Below are 17,457 nucleotides of genomic sequence, written 5' to 3' on the forward strand. Positions count from 1 at the left end.
ACACAAGGAAGGACAAGCATTAAGATGTTAGTGGGCGTCGCCTTAATTAAGGTACGGTCCCAGCATTTGCTTGGTGTGAGAATAGATATAATCGAAAAACGTTTTCTGGGTTGCCGATGGTGGAATAATAATAATAATAATAATAATAATAATAATAATAATAATAATAATAATAATAATAATCCCAACGGCAAAAGACTGGTGTCCATTTGCGAAAATCACAACCTGCAGGTTATGTCGACCCACTTTCGCCATCTACCCAGAAAGCAAATGACTTGGCGTTCTCCCGTCCAAGCTTTCGGAGAGTTCCAAATTGAAAATGTTGCAATCTCCAGGAGAAACAGCCCTGAGATTATGAATGTCAAGGTAAAGAAAGGCATCAATGTGGCCTCAGATCATTATATGTCTCTTATCAAATTCAAACCAATTCCCGCAAACACAAGGAAGACAACCAAACAGATCACACGCTTCGACAATGATAAACTTCGGCAAAGGGTTGAGGAGTTCCAGGAGAAGGCTAGACCAAATGACTGTGACTTTAACAACGCCAAAAGTCTCCTTGTTGAGGCCGCCAAAGACGTTGCAGAAATCAAGAGAAGCAAAAAGCATGCCTGGTGGAATGGTACCTGCGAATCAGTCCTCCAAGAAAGACTCAATGCGTGGAAACAGTACTACTCTACGAAATCAGAAAATGATTGGGAAACCTACAAAACCCAACGTGCCCAAGCAGCTAGGGTGTTCAGAACTGAGAAACGTAAATCCGAAAAATCTCTCATTGAAAATATAGAACAAAACTTTAGGAAGAATGAAAGCTGAGAGTACTACAGAGCCTTCAAACGCAAACTCGCTGGCTATAAACCACCATCTCTATGCTTTGAGCGAAAGGACGGCACACTGGCGACGTCAAATGAAGAAAATTGCAGCATTCTGGCAGATTACTTCAAGAATTTACTTAACTGCTCTAAACCGCAAAGCGCCATTGAGACCAAGGAACCCTTACTCAGGTACCCAGATTCCAGACCACCCGACAGAGATGAAATGAAGCGCCACATTGCCCGTCTCAAAAATAACAAAGCGCCGGGGGAAGACTCAGTAGTAGCAGAACTATGGAAATATGCCCCAGAGGAATCACTTGATATCTTGCAAAAGCAAATAGAAGAAATTTGGAACAAGGAGACCCTACCCGAAGATTGGAAAATAGCTTTGATACATCCATTACACAAAAAAGGCAGCATGAAGAACATCAACAACTGCAGAGGAATATCTTTGCTACCCGTGACTTACAAAATACTATCACTTGCCATCCTGGAGCGTTTGGAAGCACAAGTCGAACATCAAATAGGCGAATACCAAGGAGGGTTCAGAAAAGGTCGCTCAACAGCTGAACAGATCCAAAATCTCAAAACGATCATCAGATATTGTACACTAAGGTCCAAGTAGTATGTATCTGTCTTTGTGGACTTTAAGAAAGCGTACGACTCCATTGACCGGGAGGTCCTGCTAAACATCTTAAATGAATTTGGAGTTGATTTGAAACTGCTGGCATTCATTAGAGCCACCCTGACCGATACAAAATCCAAGGTGAAGTTCCACGGATGTCTCTCGCATTCCTTTGACATCAAAACAGGAGTCCGACAAGGTGATGGGCTATCCCCGATACTCTTCAACTGTGTTCTTGAAAAGATCATCAGAACCTGGCGGGTGAGATTACAGGAAACCAACTACAGTCCATTGAGAATAGGAACCAAATCCAAGGGGATCGCAACAGACTGCTTAGCATTTGCCGATGATATTGCTGTTCTCTCAAACGACATGGAAACCGCTAGAGCTCAAGTTGAAATTTTAAAGGAAATTGCCGAACAAACTGGTTTGCAGATATCGTTTGAGAAAACAGAAGTAATGACTAACATCAAAGAGGCTCCACCAAAACTCCATACAAAATACGGGGACATCACCCGAGTAGACAAATTCAAAATACCTGGGTGAGATCGTCATGAAAAATGGACTGGACAAAGAAGCACTTCAGGAGCGAGTACGCAAACTGGAAATAGCCTACCAAACATCCCGCACAATCTACAACAAAAAATGCCTTTCCCAAAACACCAAGATACGTCACTATGAAACAGTTCTGAAGCCAGTAGTTCTATATGCAGCCGAAACCCTGTCTCTAAATGCCAACAAAGGACTCCTTGAAGAACTGGAGAAAAGAGAACGCAAAATTGTGAGAGGAATCTTGGGATCAAAGTACAGAAATGGAATCCATCAAAAGAGATCCAACAAGGAAGTCTACAGCAAAATAGAGAAAATTACCGACACAATCAGAAAAAGACGGGCACGATTTTACGGTCATCTGAAAAAATGGACGAAAGAAAGTTAACTAAAGAAATATTTCACTTTTTTGATTCAAACCCCAAAACCACAATTCCCTGGTTTAGAAATACCAAAGAAGACCTGCAAATGCTACATGTCTCAGTTGAGGACGCCCTTAACAGAGATCTCTTCCGCAAGAAAATATTGACGAACGGGCTAAACCGAGACGAGCAACCGAAGAGAAGACACGGTGCCCCTTGGACAGAGGAGCGTAAGCAGGCCCACTCACAAAGAATGAGGGAAATTTGTGCTCTAAAGAAGGCCAAGTTCAGTGTCAAATGCAACAAGACTTAACGTGGTCCTTGATGGCCCCAGCGAATTGTATATAATAATAATAATAATAATAATAATAATAATAATAATAATAATAATAATAATAATAATAATAATAATAATAATAATAATAATAATAACCGTGCCTGGTCAGCTTGCGTGGGGGTTTAGTTCTGAATTTAGTAAGAGCTAGGCATAACCCTGCGTAAGACACTGGGGTGGGGGCCCTCAACCCCGACACGGCGCGTCCCAGTGGCTGATAGGGGAAGCTCCTGTAGATATGCAGGACAGGTGCGAATAAGACTTGGCCAAATAAGCACCCGCGGATCAACTGAGGTGTCAAGAAAAATGGTCAACGGCTTCAACGGCAGAAGAGGACATATCCCAATGGCAGAGAGGGTGGAAGAACCGACCCAAATCCACTTTGCGTCTGACTTGCAGCAAGCGGCAAAGTGGTCAGCGTCTGTCTCCAATGGAGCGGCTGAACATCACATTACTTGGTTGTAGGTTATAAAAAGCAAAAATCAACTATGAAGATATCTAAAACTGTGCCTCGGAAAATGCCGCTGCCCGGGGTACGCCAGGGCATCTCTGGAGCCACCGCTAGCGATGACAGCATGCGAGCCGGTGGTGGTGGGAGCGTAAGCTGCTGGCCTCCCATCGGGTCACCCTCACAAGCTACAGTAGCTCAAGACGATCATGGCGGAACACAAGAACCTGATTATCATACCGCACCTGGTGCGAGTGCTTTTGTGCCAAGTACGACCTCTCGTATCAGTAAGCCCAAAAATCGCATTAAATGGAACAATGATATGAACGAATTCATCATGCGGGCATATCTTCGAATAAGTCGTCTTGAAACTGAAATTGCAAGATATAGGCAAGAACTACACATAGCCTTTACAAATCAGTACCCAACAATGAAAGTTACTGAACAGCGCATTGCCGATCAACGAAGATCAATCATCAAGAACAATTTGATCCCGGGTCCTGTTCTTAGTAGAATCAGACATGAAGTAACACAAGAACTCTATCCACATCTTGAAAATACCGAGTCTGACTCAACGGTTAACAGTACACCTGATACTGATATAACAGTACATACAAGTACTCCCGAAGTGATACTTTCAGATAGCTCTGACCTCCATGACAAGACACATGTTGAATTCTACAAGGCCCTTCTAGAATATTCTGGTACCGATCCTACACAACGACCCATACTGCCAAGGCAGCAATCTTCCAAAAAGTTTGGAAAAATCATTGAAGATCTTAATTTCTTTGGAAAGTCTTGCCAGTTATCTGAAAGAGCATCAGACGTTCCCTGAAGTACATACTGCTATATACTGTGCAGCACTTGCCGCAGTACTGAATCCATAATTCTACGATGATAATTTTTATTTTTTATTTTCTCAATATTTATTTCAAAAAAAGTTACTTGTTTGTGAGCGGCCATTTCATGAGTCTGGCTATCTCGTGGGAGCGAGCGCCCCGCGTCAAGCAAGCTACGAACTCGTGAAACGCCGTGACACTTCGGTGGACTTCGAATATTCAACAATTTTTCAAATTCAAGGAATTCTTCGTAACGAGAGATTTTGGCAACACAGTAAGTCCAGAAATAAAGAATCTAAATTATTCTTAATCCCTATGCGAAGACAGAACCCCCAGGGTAAATATAAATGCAGTTAAGCCTAGAGACAAATCCGCGTCCGACCCGCGGACTACCGACACGTGCCAAGGTCGATAAATGAAGAAAACCCGCGAAACGCCCAGGCAGAAATAATTTATTTTGCCTGTTGCGAGTATGGGAAAGTTATGAAATTAACATAGAAATAAATCGTAAGTCTGTCCGAAGTTATGGAACAAATTTCAGGAAAATCGGTCTATTGGATGCGGAATTAGCATATTGCACAACCAAGCTCCATGGTGTGAGTAGCGTCATCTCATAGAGTATAAAAGATATCCCCCTCCGTATTTTTCTCAGTACCCCGCGCCTAAACCGCAATATTCCCCCACCTCCCGGCCTCAGCCTGCCCTCCAACCCGCTCCAGACTTTAAATCCAGACCCCTTCCTCCTCCTGCAATTACTATTACAACTAATTGCTCTTCAAGTAACCCCTGTAACTCCTACCATGCCTGCCAAGCAATTAATCATAAATTAAACCCATCATCAAACCACACCAAGTTATTCTCCCGGCCAAGCCCTCTCAGTCCCTCCTTCCAACCTCCTCCCTTTCCAAGCAAGTTCTTCATTCCGCTATGTCATGCAAATAAGCACAGTAAAGCAACTTTGGTCACGGTTAGCACCTGGATGGGTGACCACTCACCCTCCTTTTGCATACCTACCAATCTCATTATGACTCTCAAAATTCAAACCCTTACCAACCTACTAAGACTTCCAATCTACAAACCCCACTATGGGAAATTATGACTACCTAGGGCTTGCCCCTAAGTCACTTTTTGACCCTCCGGGGTCCAGGTCATATTCTGACCAATGCGATTCCCAACTAAGGTCCCACCACCAACCCAAATCATTCTGTACATACCTACAGGTCGAAAGCAGCACTCAAGACCTTCGGGTCGAAGGGCTAAAATTGCACAAAGGATCCGGGCTCCGCCCGCATATCCCTTGTGACGCGTGGTCTGTTTTTATTTCTCAGTGTCTGTCTGGTTTCTGGAGCGGCGGAGCCCACATCACTTGTCAACAGAAAAGTGTGAAAATTTGGTCTCCAAATAACTTACTACATGTTCGTGGCTATGGTTCAAATATACTGTTAGAATGGAAGATGATAGAAATTTTCTGAGCTGCCGCTAATAGGAACTTTGAAGGTTTAGATATTTGGTGAATAAGTAATTGAGTTCCTCTTTTTATTCAGTGCGTGCGTATAATATTTGTTAGAGTCTGGATGAGAGCTACAGTGTCTGGTTTCTTATCTGTTGGAACACCTGGACTTTTTAGTAGGGTGAACAAGTCACTCGCCATTTGAGGAGCGAGCTCGTCACAAGGGCGACCGTGTCAAAAGTGCGTTATGAAGTGTTGTATAATTTAAGTTATATATATTTATAAGGAGATGTATACGTTAGCCATGGGAGGCTAGACGAGAGGTTTGCTGGCTAAATGCAGCCAGACTTGAGTTACGAATGCGAATTCGATTCGTCAGCCAGTAAATTATTTTATTTTCAATCTTTGTCGTTCTTTCATTTTTATACGTAGTCGAGTTCGATCAATTGATAGCTTTGTAGGTAGTGTGTTGGGACAAACAATAAGTAGATGGATCTGTGATGGTAGTCATTGTTATGTAGGAAACAATTCAGTAAGTTTGTGATTTTTTTCTGTGGACTTGTAATTTTATTAAGCGTAACGTAACCATTCATAACCTGAAAGTCGGTTTTACAATAATATTTTTTCAAGTGATTTACCACTTTTTATTTAACTTCAGTGTTTGGCATTTCTTCTAAATGCGTGATGAATAAGTGTTTCCTGCATTTCGCAGTTTTGTTCCTTCGGAACGACGTAACGTAAGATCCTCGCAGATCGTGTTGTTGTTGGTTCCTTCTGAACAGCTGTTTGGGTGATGCACGTTTAGCATCGGGATTAGTTTATAACTTAAGGGTGTCATGAAAGGACAAATACATGGTGGAATTTTGTTTTCAATTGTGAATGCTGCTATTAACTTGTAGTGAACACCATACTTTCCAATAATATTTCGCAACATATCCAAGGCAACTTATAGTCAATTTGGTTCGATTAAGGGTTCATTCGGTGGGTGTTCCGTATCCGAAAGGGTATTCGACTGGTGGATAACCTTAATTAAGAGTAAATCAGGCGTTCTACTTGCTGAAGGTCAGATTTTCCACGGATCGTGTGGATTAATTCTCAGTTATCGTTTGGATTAATAGGTGCTCGAATTTTCAGGTTTTCTTTTCACTTTTTCAGTTTCACTGTCCACTTATTTATGATATTCCTATTTTCGCCGAAGAAAGCTCTTCGATATTGTAATAAATGAATTAACGCTACGCAATGTGACTGCGTTTGAAACATGTAATAATTAATAATTAAATTTTTTGTCAAGGATTATATAAATAAAATAATTTTTGTGCCATTAAGAATTTAATAAAAGTTAGTAAGCACATATTTGCTCCTCATTTCAAGTAGTTAGGCTCTCTTCTGAACCCCATCGTTTGGTTAAGATCGTGACCGAAACATTCCCGCAACGACCCAAAGATTTAAGAGTTCAATATTGCTCTGCTGAAGCAGCTGTGGCCGACCAACGATGGAATGGTAAGTTAAGGGTTCAGTAAGATTGAACAAGCACTAGTTGCAAATAGAAGATTGTGGCCATTTCTTTGTGGCAATTTCATTGCGATAATTTAAGAAAAGACTAGGAAAACAACAGATAGGGAATCTGCCACCTGGGCGACTGCCCTAAATGCAGATCAGTAGTGCTTGATTGATTGATAGTGATTGATGTTGATTGATTGATTGATTGATTGATTGATTGATTGATTGATTGACGGAACTTCACTGAACGCTGAAATGCATAACACCGAGCTCGATAGCTGCAGTCGCTTAAGTGCGGCCAGTATCCAGTATTCGGGAGACAGTAGGTTCGAACCCCACTGTCGGCAGCCCTGAAAATGGTTTTCCGTGGTTTCCCATTTTCATACCAGGCAAATGCTGGGGCTGTACCTTAATTAAGGCCACGGCCGCTTCCTTCCCACTCCTATCCATTTCCTGTCCCATCGTCGCCATAAGACCTATCCGTGTCGGTTCGACGTAAAGCAACTAAAAAAAATAAAAATAAAGAAATGCATAACGGTCTATAATGATAATGTAGCTTATGTACTGTATGTATGTTGTTATTATTATTAATATAATAACAATATACTAATAATAATATTAATTAATAATAATAATAATAATAATAATAATAATAATAATAATAATAATAATAATAATAATAATAATATTACCGGGCGAGTTGACCGTGCTGTTCGGGGCGCGCAGCTTTCCGCTTGCATCCGGAAAACAGTGGGTTCGAATCCCACTGTCGGCCACCCTGAAGATGGGTTTTCCGTGGTTTCCCATTTTCACACCAGGCAAATGCTGGGGCTGTACCTTAATTAAGGCCACGGCCGCTTCCTTCCCACTCCTAGGCCTTTCCTATCGCATCGCCGCCACAGGACCTATCTGTGTCGGTACTACGTGAAGCAAGTAGCAAAAATTATTATTATGATTATTATTATTATTATTATTATTATTATTATTATTATTATTGTATGACATTTTGGCTAATTGATCAGCGTTGAAGCCTTCGATTCAGAGGGTGCCGGGTTCTATTCCCGGCCATGTTGGGGATTTTAATCGTGTCTGATTAATTCTTCTGGCTCGGGGACTCAGTGTTTATCGTTGTACCAACACTCTCCTCTTTATATTCAGACAGCACACCACACTATCACCCACAGAAACACGTAATAGTGATTTTTATCCCTCCACGTAGGGTTGGCATCAGGAAGAGAAGCCAGCGTAAAACAGAGCCAAATCCTGTTGTGCGACAGGATTCGCCCCCGTGACCCCACAGATGTGAGAAAAGCGGTATTATTATTATTATTATTATTATAGCGAAGACCTGCAGTGATTGTATTTGGAGGTCGTTGTATCCTCCGAGGGACACAGACCAGCTGTTTCAGATCCCATTCATCAGTGATATAGACGTGAAGGTGTTTTCAAACAAACGCAAGGTCGGTAAGCCTGATGACGAGCTAGAAGAGGGCGAGGCTACTAAAAGGTCGCGCAACGACAGAAATATTGACTCTGATTCTTTGTACCGAGCTCGATAGCTGCAGTCGCTTAAGTGCGGCCAGTATCCAGTATTCGGAAGATAGTGGGGTCGAACCCCACTGTCGGCAGCCCTGAAGATGGTTTTCCGTGGTTTCCCATTTTCGCACCAGGCAAATTAATTAATTAATTAATTAAGGCCACGGCCGCTTTCTTCCCACTCCTAGTCCTTTCCTGTCCCAGCGTCGCCACAAGACTATCTGTGTCGATGCGACGTAAAGCAACTTTAAAAAAAATTCTTCGTACATTCCTAATATCGGACGTGCCACAACTGGAGGGTTTACTCGCGAATCTTCAGCTTGTCAAGGTCACACGCACCTGCTGGCGAGTGTAATTCATTCTTGCCATCCTTGTGCTAAATTTAAACGAGATCAGAACAGCATACAAATAATGGATTTTGACAGCTGGGGATGTAATTACAAATTACGCGATCATCTTCTATAACAGGTGTCTGGCCAGAAAGCCTGAGGTATCCCAAATTGGGAGGTTGAATTTCGGGTCACGGTGATGGTAACGTTCGGCTGCTATTGTCATCGCTACTCACAGTGAGGTCATCAGCCCACGGTCACATAACTGTTTGATAACAGGTGTTCTCTTCTTTAAGATGTGTTGACATTCTTGGACTCTGAGTAACATCCGAATTCCCGAGTCAAACCACTCAACTTTGCCTACTGTCTTTACTGTGAGAGTTCACTGTCCTCACCCATCGCAAATTCTAGGAAATTCAAATAGATAATTAGAAAATTCTATGAGATAGTTTCTTCTTCTTCTCAATCTGTTTTCCCTCCAGGGTTGGTTTTTCGCTCGGACTCAGCGAGAGATCACAACTCTACTGCCTCAAGGGCAGTGTCCTGGAGCGTGAGACATTGGGTCAGGTGTACAATTGGGGAGGATGACCAGTACCTCGCCCAGGTAGCCTCACTTGCTATGCTGAACAGGGACCTTGCTGGGGGATGGGAAGATTGGAAGGGATAGACAAGGAAGAGGGAAGGAAGCGACCTTGGCCTTAAGTAAGGTACCATCCCGCCATTTGTCTGCAGAAGTGGGAAACCACGGAAAACCACTTCCAGGACGGCCGAGGTGGGAATCGAACCCACCTCTACTCAGTTTACCTCCCGAGGCTGAGTGAACCCCGTTCCAGCCCTTGTACCACTTCAAATTTCGCGGCAGAGCCGGGAATTGAACCCGGGCATCCTGAGGTGGCAGCTAATCACACTAATCACTACACCACAGAGGCGGACAAGATGTAGTTTACCCATAATAATCTAGTTTCCCGGAAAAAATTAAGCTGCTTAACTTCTTTTCTCTCAGCATTCGTATTACTCTAATCATAATTTCATTTTCAAAGGAATGGAGTGTGATTATCGATATCACTAAGCACTTAATGCTACAAATGTCATGGGGACGTGTACTCACTCTCCTTTCGTGGAATCTATTTTTTTTTTGTTTTTTAACCAAGCGTGTTGGACGTGCGATTAGGGGCGTGCAACTGTGACCTTGCATTCGTGACTTAGTGAGACCGAGCCCAACTGTCGGCAGTCCTGAAGATGGTTTTTCGTGGTTTCCCATTTTCACACCAGGCAAATATTCGGGTTGTACCTTAACTAAGGCCACGACCGCTTCGTTCCCACTCCTAGTCCCTTCCTATCCCGTCGTCGCCATAAGACATATCTGTGTAAGCGGGACGTAAAGCAAATTGTAAATAATGATAATAATAATAATAATAATAATAATAATAATAATAATTCTCGTATTCATTATTATTTTTGAATCATTACCATCATTGCTTCCTTTGTCTAGATCAGGGAAGGCAAACCTTTGCCAACCAACTTACTTTTTACTATCCAGTGTGTCATCGGTTAATTTCCTTTAAAGTTATCATGAAACCCCTCATTTGACTCAATTTAGGTATTAGATTGCATTACATATAAATCCATTCGACTGCGCGTTTCACGATTTTATTTTGCAAACATTACTTGAAAATTACATCTTAAAAACCGGTAAATTATAAGAATAAGGTATAATTTTGCTTTGACTTAATACAATTTGTAGAACATATGGCCATATAATATAGATACACTTTTCATATTGAAACCTAACATTAAATATGCTATGTTGCTAGATTTTCGATCTATTTATTGCATGTTAAAACATGTTAGTATGTGCCGCAGAAGTCGTGCCCGCATGTCACCTAGTGGCTCGCGTGTCATAGGTTAGTTACCGCCATCAATTAATAATTGTTTCCTAAAACGGTCAATTTAATCTGACAATGTGTATTATCGTTTTCTTGGAGTATATCTGTACTCAATTTAGAGCATGATTGGGAAGATACAGCCTGTGATCAGAGTAGCATTTGTTTTAATACTAAATCTTTTGAATGGCAATGACAGAAGTATTTCGTGAAAAATTAATACTGAAGTGAAGACCTCCCCGGAATAAGGACGTAACGAACAAATTTTGGGAAAGTGGGATTTCAGCGTGTACCATCACGCCTCTATGCTGTGGTGTCATCTTATGTCTTGCATTTGAAATTCAAGCTAATTTACAGCCAGCAGAACTTTGTCCTCCGAGGTGTAAGGACGGAACATCAGTCTGGATGGTGCACAGTGCTTGTGTTGGTCCATCGCCAGGTGTAATATGTAATTTAAATAAAGGTCATATACGAAATCACATCTATATTTTGAAGTATTTTGTTGACTTTTTTATTGTTATTATTGCACATATATAATTTGTGTTCCAAGTCCATGTACAGGATTTATCTTCAGTTATATAAAAATGTACGACATTCTTGCAGATTATTTTCCATTGAATTACTTCCAATTCATACATTACTTTCGAAACCTTAATATAATACTGTTTTTAATAAATGGCTGAATGGTCAGCGTACTGGCCTTAGGTTCAGAGGGTCCCGGGTTCGATTCCCGGTTGGGTCGGGGATTTTAACCTTCCTTGGTTAATTCCAATGGCCCGGGGGCTGGGTGTTTGTGCTGTCCCCAACATCCCTGCAACTCACACACCACACATAACACAATCCTCCTCCACAATAACACGCAGTTACCTACCAATGGCAGATGCCGCCCACCCTCATCGGAGGGTCTGCCTTACAAGGGCTGCACTCGGCTAGAAATAGCCACACGAAATTATTATTATTATAATAAATGAACTTATTTGTACACTTGACTAAGCAATTGGTTCAAGTAGTGTATACAATGAAATAAACCTCAAAAATAATGTTTCTCTCTCTCCTGAAAAATTACTGATTTGTTGGTTTTATCCGTATACCGGAAAGTTCTTCAATTAAAGAGGCTGAAGAAATCTATCCAGTTTTCAGGTTAGTGGAATTCCTTAAGACATTCACTTTGACATGCATTAACAATGTGGCTCGAACTTCAATCTTCCTAAAACACAGTATGCTGACTGTCTACCTATAGAACTATTCTTCTAGGGCGTGATGGCCTCATGACATCATTAATAGCTTCTCACCAAGATGGTCGTAGTTCGCACCCTGGTCAATGCACTTGCGACTATTGAAATGAAAATAGATGTCTCTGTAGTTCAAATTCCTCCGAAAACTTGAGGTTACTATATTTACAATCATGTAAAACTGAAAGTTTGTTTTATGTTCCTATTTTCAATATAAATGTCTCCATTAGCCTACCTTGGGGTCTCGTTTATAGAACGGTGCCAGTGAAAACGTTATATTGTATTCAACAAGCGATAAAAGATCTTTCAAATTTTGAATGTTTAAAAATTCATGAATATTTTACTTCCAAAAATAATAATAGGACAACAGCGTACTGTTTTATCGGTTGGTCGAAAACAGACAGACTTCTCATGCATGTGTGCATACTACTTTCTTCGTATGATGTACAAATTACGGTTTAAGTTTCACTTGGAACAATGTATAGATATACAGTTACTCTTCTATAAATGGAAAAGAAGTACTTTCTCTGCCATGAATTCCACATCAGAAGATAAATGAATACACAGGAATGTTCGAATCTCTTCAAGAAACGATCACTGATGAGAAGTTTCCTCACGTTGGAAAATTATAAATGTGATAAATGAACATTTAAGGAAATCTATTCCTAATCAAGGAAGGAAACCGTTTCGTTATTATAGTGCCGGTGTGAAGGTAAAGACCACCACTGTAAAATGACGGAAATTCTATTTACACAACACTTAACATCATACTTTCCCAACAACGTTTATTTGGAACGTATCTGTGACGTAATGTGCTCAGCATTTCAGAGATTAATGTGCTATTGGTTGAGAAGAAATCTAAGGAGATTGACTGACAAATAATAATAATAATAATAATAATAATAATAATAATAATAATAATAATACCGGGCGAGTTGGCCGTGCGTGTAGAGGCGCGCGGCTGTGAGCTTGCATCCGGGAGATAGTAGCTTCGAATCCCACTATCGGCAGCCCTGAAAATGGTTTTCCGTGGTTTCCCATTTTCACACCAGGCAAATGCTGGGGCTGTACCTTAATTAAGGCCACGGTCGCTTCCTTCCAACTCCTAGGCCTTTCCTATCCCATCGTCGCCATAAGACCTATCTGTGTCGGTGCGACGTAAAGCCCCTAGCAATAATAATAATAATAATAATAATAATAATAACAATAATGGTGATTCCGTTACGAAACTGCAACAACTGTTCAGTCTTGGCGTAGTTCTCGTGCAGGTCTCCTTTTCAGCAAAATTCTACTTGGTTGTCGTTTTACCAACCCATAATTTATTGTGTTATCCTTCTATGACACTATTTCATTGTAAGAAGAGAAAGTTGGAATTCAAGGGGAGAAATATTCATTTATAGGACGAGGAATAAGGGACTGGAATAAATTATAAAGAGAAATGCTCAATACATTTCCAAGTTTGTAAAAACATTGAAGAAACTGCTAGGTAAACGACTGATAGTAAATCTGCCACCTGGGCGACATCACTTAATGTAGACCATTGAGTGATTTGGCACTTGACCATATCCATTCCCTCAAACGAAGCTATGACTTTCTTGACATGTATAAGCAAGGACACGCACTTTTGTTGGTTTATATAACCTATGAATAATCGATATTTAAGAAACCGAAAGCACTCACATTTAAAGAAACCGAAGTAGATACATTCATTTAGCATTTTACACCAAAAAAATTACTGCAATTGTTTATATGATAAACTTTCTGCAAATGTTGACATTGCAAATATATAAAAACCTTATATCAAAATTTCAACTAATCACCTATTTTCACTGTAAAATATAATATTAACTGAAGTGTTCAAGGTTGCGCTTAGGGTATTCGTGATATCTCGCCTCACAAAGTCGCCAATAGTGCATGTTCTTATAAACACAATCATTTTTTCTCATCGAATGTTTACAGTGTGTAAATAGATAAATTAGAAATTTTACTTTCTCTTACTGGGCAATTTAAGTCCTCATAAGGTTTACCAGGGACTCGTGACATTTTACTTAAATATAGGGTCGTCTTTTAAAATAACAGACGGCTGGCAGTACTGCTTCATTGGTATTGCCCATGGTTAAAAACCTGATTGCGATAACTAATGGTTAATGCAGGAAAGAGGAGCGAAAAGTAGCCAGGTTCAGTTCAGCTCTGAGATACATAAAAGTATGAATAAAAACCGGTACAACATTTAATTTCTTTATCTCAGAGTGAGGCTCATCTAACAAGAAATCTTCGTGTTACATCGTCCCACAACGCAAAATACAGTACATCACTTTGCTAAAAGTGGTGATAATTTGGATTTTCTACTATTTAGAAATTCACAGCTTATGTAATAAAAACCAAAATCAAAACCAAACCCCATGGCGCGAGAGCCCCGAAGGGCCATGGCTTACCAAGCGACCGCTGCTCAGCCTGAAGGACTGCAGATTACGAGGTGTCGTATGGTCAGCACAACGAATCCTCTCGGCCGTTATTTTTGGCTTTCTAGACCGGGGACGCCAACTCATCGTCAGATAGCTCCTCAATTGTAATCAAGTGGGCTGAGTGAAGAACTGGAAAAAATTCAAAGAAAACCAGCTCGATTTGTTCTGGGTGATTTCCGACAAAAGTGTAGCGTTACGAAAATGTTGCAAAGTTTGGGCTGGGGAGACTTGGGAGAAAGGAGACGAGCTGCTCGATTAAGTGGTATGATCCAAGCTGTCAGTGGAGAGATGGCGTGGGAGGACATTAGTAGACAAATACGTTTGAATGGTGTCTTTAAAAGTAGGAAAGATCACAATATGAAGATAAAGTTGGAATTCAAGAGGATAAACTGGGGCAAATATTCGTTTATAGGAAGGGGAGTTAGGGGTTGGAATAACTTACCAAGGGAAATGTTCAATAATTTTCCAATTTCTTTGCGATCATTTAAGAAAAGGCTAGGAAAACAACAGATAGGGAATCTGCCATCTGGACGACTGCCCTAATTGCAGATCAGTAGTGATTGATTGAATAGGAAATAATCTATGTATTTATACAAACCTCGAGCCAGCCCTCAGATCCAGGCAAAAGTCCCTGATCTCGCCGGGAATTGAACCCGGGTCCTCCGGGTAAGAGACAGACACGCTACCCCTTCACCGCCGGGCCGGCGTATAACAATACCTAGCCAAATTCAATAAAATTCAGCAAAATATGCGCAATTACATGCACATGTTCAGAATGAGTTTCTGCGGTAGACGTAGACCTACAGATTCTATGTGATATTTCGTTATAAGTCTGTCCGAATATAGTCCTAAACTTGTGGCTAGTACTGTAGGTCTGAGATCTAACACAATTAAATGTTATCTAAAGAAACACGACTCAAACTTTAAAAGAAAGTAATTTCTGAGTATTTAAAAATATCGCTTATATTACAGGTTTGTATCTCTTAATGGAACTGTTTGCGTGCGTGGAAGGAATCGACATACTTTACATGTTAAAATAGCAGCAACAAGGTGATTGCCTTCTCAGCTGGCAATTAGCAGCTGACAGCGAAGAATCAAAGAATTTCTGTCAGTTACTAACACATGTAAATATTTACGACATAAATTCTTTGTGGAGGGGGAAGTCCCCTCCCACAATTCCCAGCTGTGACACCCACGCTAGCATGGAGACGTTGTTTTCATACCAGTTTGCTAAAACACTTCTTTAAGCATATCTTACGATAACTCGTTCACAGTTCTACCAGTCTGTTCGGTGAGCGATAATGCAATGCCATGCGTGTTAGAACAATTACTCCGTAACAAGGTTAAAACATAGTAAAGTTATGTTTCTTACCGTTAAGAGATACGAAAGTGCGGAAGTATCACTATGATGCACAAACCGTAGACGAGCTGTCAAGAGAAGGGAGAAAGCTGTCGTAAGCGCAGCACTGCCAATACCGGACTAAAAGTGCAGTCACTTCGCATACTAGCTGCTACCTTGCTCCCTCTCCAACGGTACACTCAGCCTCAAAAATACTCACTCTCACTTGTCTGATACGGGTGCAGGTGTCAATTTAACTTGTGATTACTGTACAGATAAAATGATTCACTGTTGAAAAATGGCGCCTTACGTACGGTGAAACATCTCCAGAATATTACTCATGCAGTCTACAGGACCAATTTTATTTGGAACGTACTGTATCTGTGACGTAATGTGGCCAGCATTTCAGAGGCTAATGTGCTATTGGTTGAGAAGAAATCTAAGGAGACTGACTGACAAATAATAATAATAATAATAATAATAATAATAATAATAATAATAATAATAATAATAATAATAATAATAATAATAATAATAATAATAATTCTTTCATAATCCTTTTATCCTTCAGAGTTGATTTTTCCCTAGGACTCAGTGAGGGATCCTACTCCTACCACCTTAAGGGCAGTGTCCTGGAGCATGTGACATAGGGTTGGGGGTACAACTGGGACGGAGGACTGTTACCTTGTCCAGGCGGTCTCGCCTGCTAAGTTGAACAGGGACCTTGTGGGGGGATGGGGAAGATTGTATGGTATTGACGAGGAAGAGAGAAGGAAGCACCAGTGGCCTTAAGTTAGGTACCATCCTGGCATTTGCCTGGAGAAGAAGTGGGAAACCACGGATAACCACTTCGAGGATGGCTGAGGAGGGAATGAAGCCCTCCTATACTCAGTTGACCTCCCGAGGTTGAGTGGACACGTTCCAGCCTCGTACCACTTTTCAAATTTCGTGGCAGAACCTGGAATCGAACCCGGGCCTCCGAGAGTGGCAGCTAATCACACTAACTACTACACCACAAAGGCGGAATAATAATAATAATAATAATAATAATAATAATAATAATAATAATAATAATAATAATAATAATAATAATAATATACTGCATCTTTTCACACACCTGTGGTGTTGCGTGTCCGAACTGCGTCGCACATGTTGATTTGAACCTGTTTTACGGCCGGATGTCCTTCCTGACACCAACGTTATATGGAGGGATGTCATCATTATTGCGTGTTCCAGTGGTGGTTGGTAGTGTAGTATGTTGTCTGAATATGAAGAGCAAAGTTTTAGGACAAACACAAACATCCAGTCTCCGAGCAGGAAGAATTAATCAGATGCGATTAAAATCACCGACCCGGCCGGGAATCGAACCTGGGACCTTCTGAACCGAAGGCTTCAACGCTGACCATTCAGCCGAGGAATTAATAATAACAATATTAACAATAATAATAATAACAATAATAATAAACTAATACTAATAATAATACAAGATTTATGGAACTTCCCTGTAACGATCACCGACGCGAAAAGTAAAAAAACGTCCGCTATCCGGATTTTTTCTTTTTTTTTTTTTTTTTTTTTGCTATTTGCTTTACATCGCACCGACACAGATAGGTCTTATGGCGACGATGGGATAGGAAAGGTCTAGGAAGTGGAAGGAAGTGGCCGTGTCCTTAATTAAGGTACAGCCCCGGCATTTGTCTGGTGTGAATATGTAAAACCACGAAAAACCATCTTCAGGGCTGCCGACAGTG

At 40.9% G+C, this 17,457-nt stretch overlaps 1 protein-coding gene across 2 annotated transcripts in view; it reads right to left on the reverse strand.

The window, feature by feature from the left end:
• LOC136876365 (sodium-independent sulfate anion transporter) overlaps positions 1 to 15,846 on the reverse strand; it is an 812,595-nt gene extending 796,749 nt beyond the window's left edge. For both annotated transcript variants that reach the window (XM_067150255.2, XM_067150256.2), the window contains exon 1: positions 15,740 to 15,846. The gene's annotated coding sequence lies outside the window, so the exon portion shown is untranslated. The remainder of the gene's footprint in view (positions 1 to 15,739) is intronic.
• Between the last annotated feature and the right edge of the window lie 1,611 nt (positions 15,847 to 17,457).

The sequence above is a fragment of the Anabrus simplex genome, chromosome 6, assembly GCF_040414725.1.
Source record: "Anabrus simplex isolate iqAnaSimp1 chromosome 6, ASM4041472v1, whole genome shotgun sequence".
Taxonomy (NCBI): Eukaryota; Metazoa; Arthropoda; class Insecta; order Orthoptera; family Tettigoniidae; genus Anabrus; species Anabrus simplex.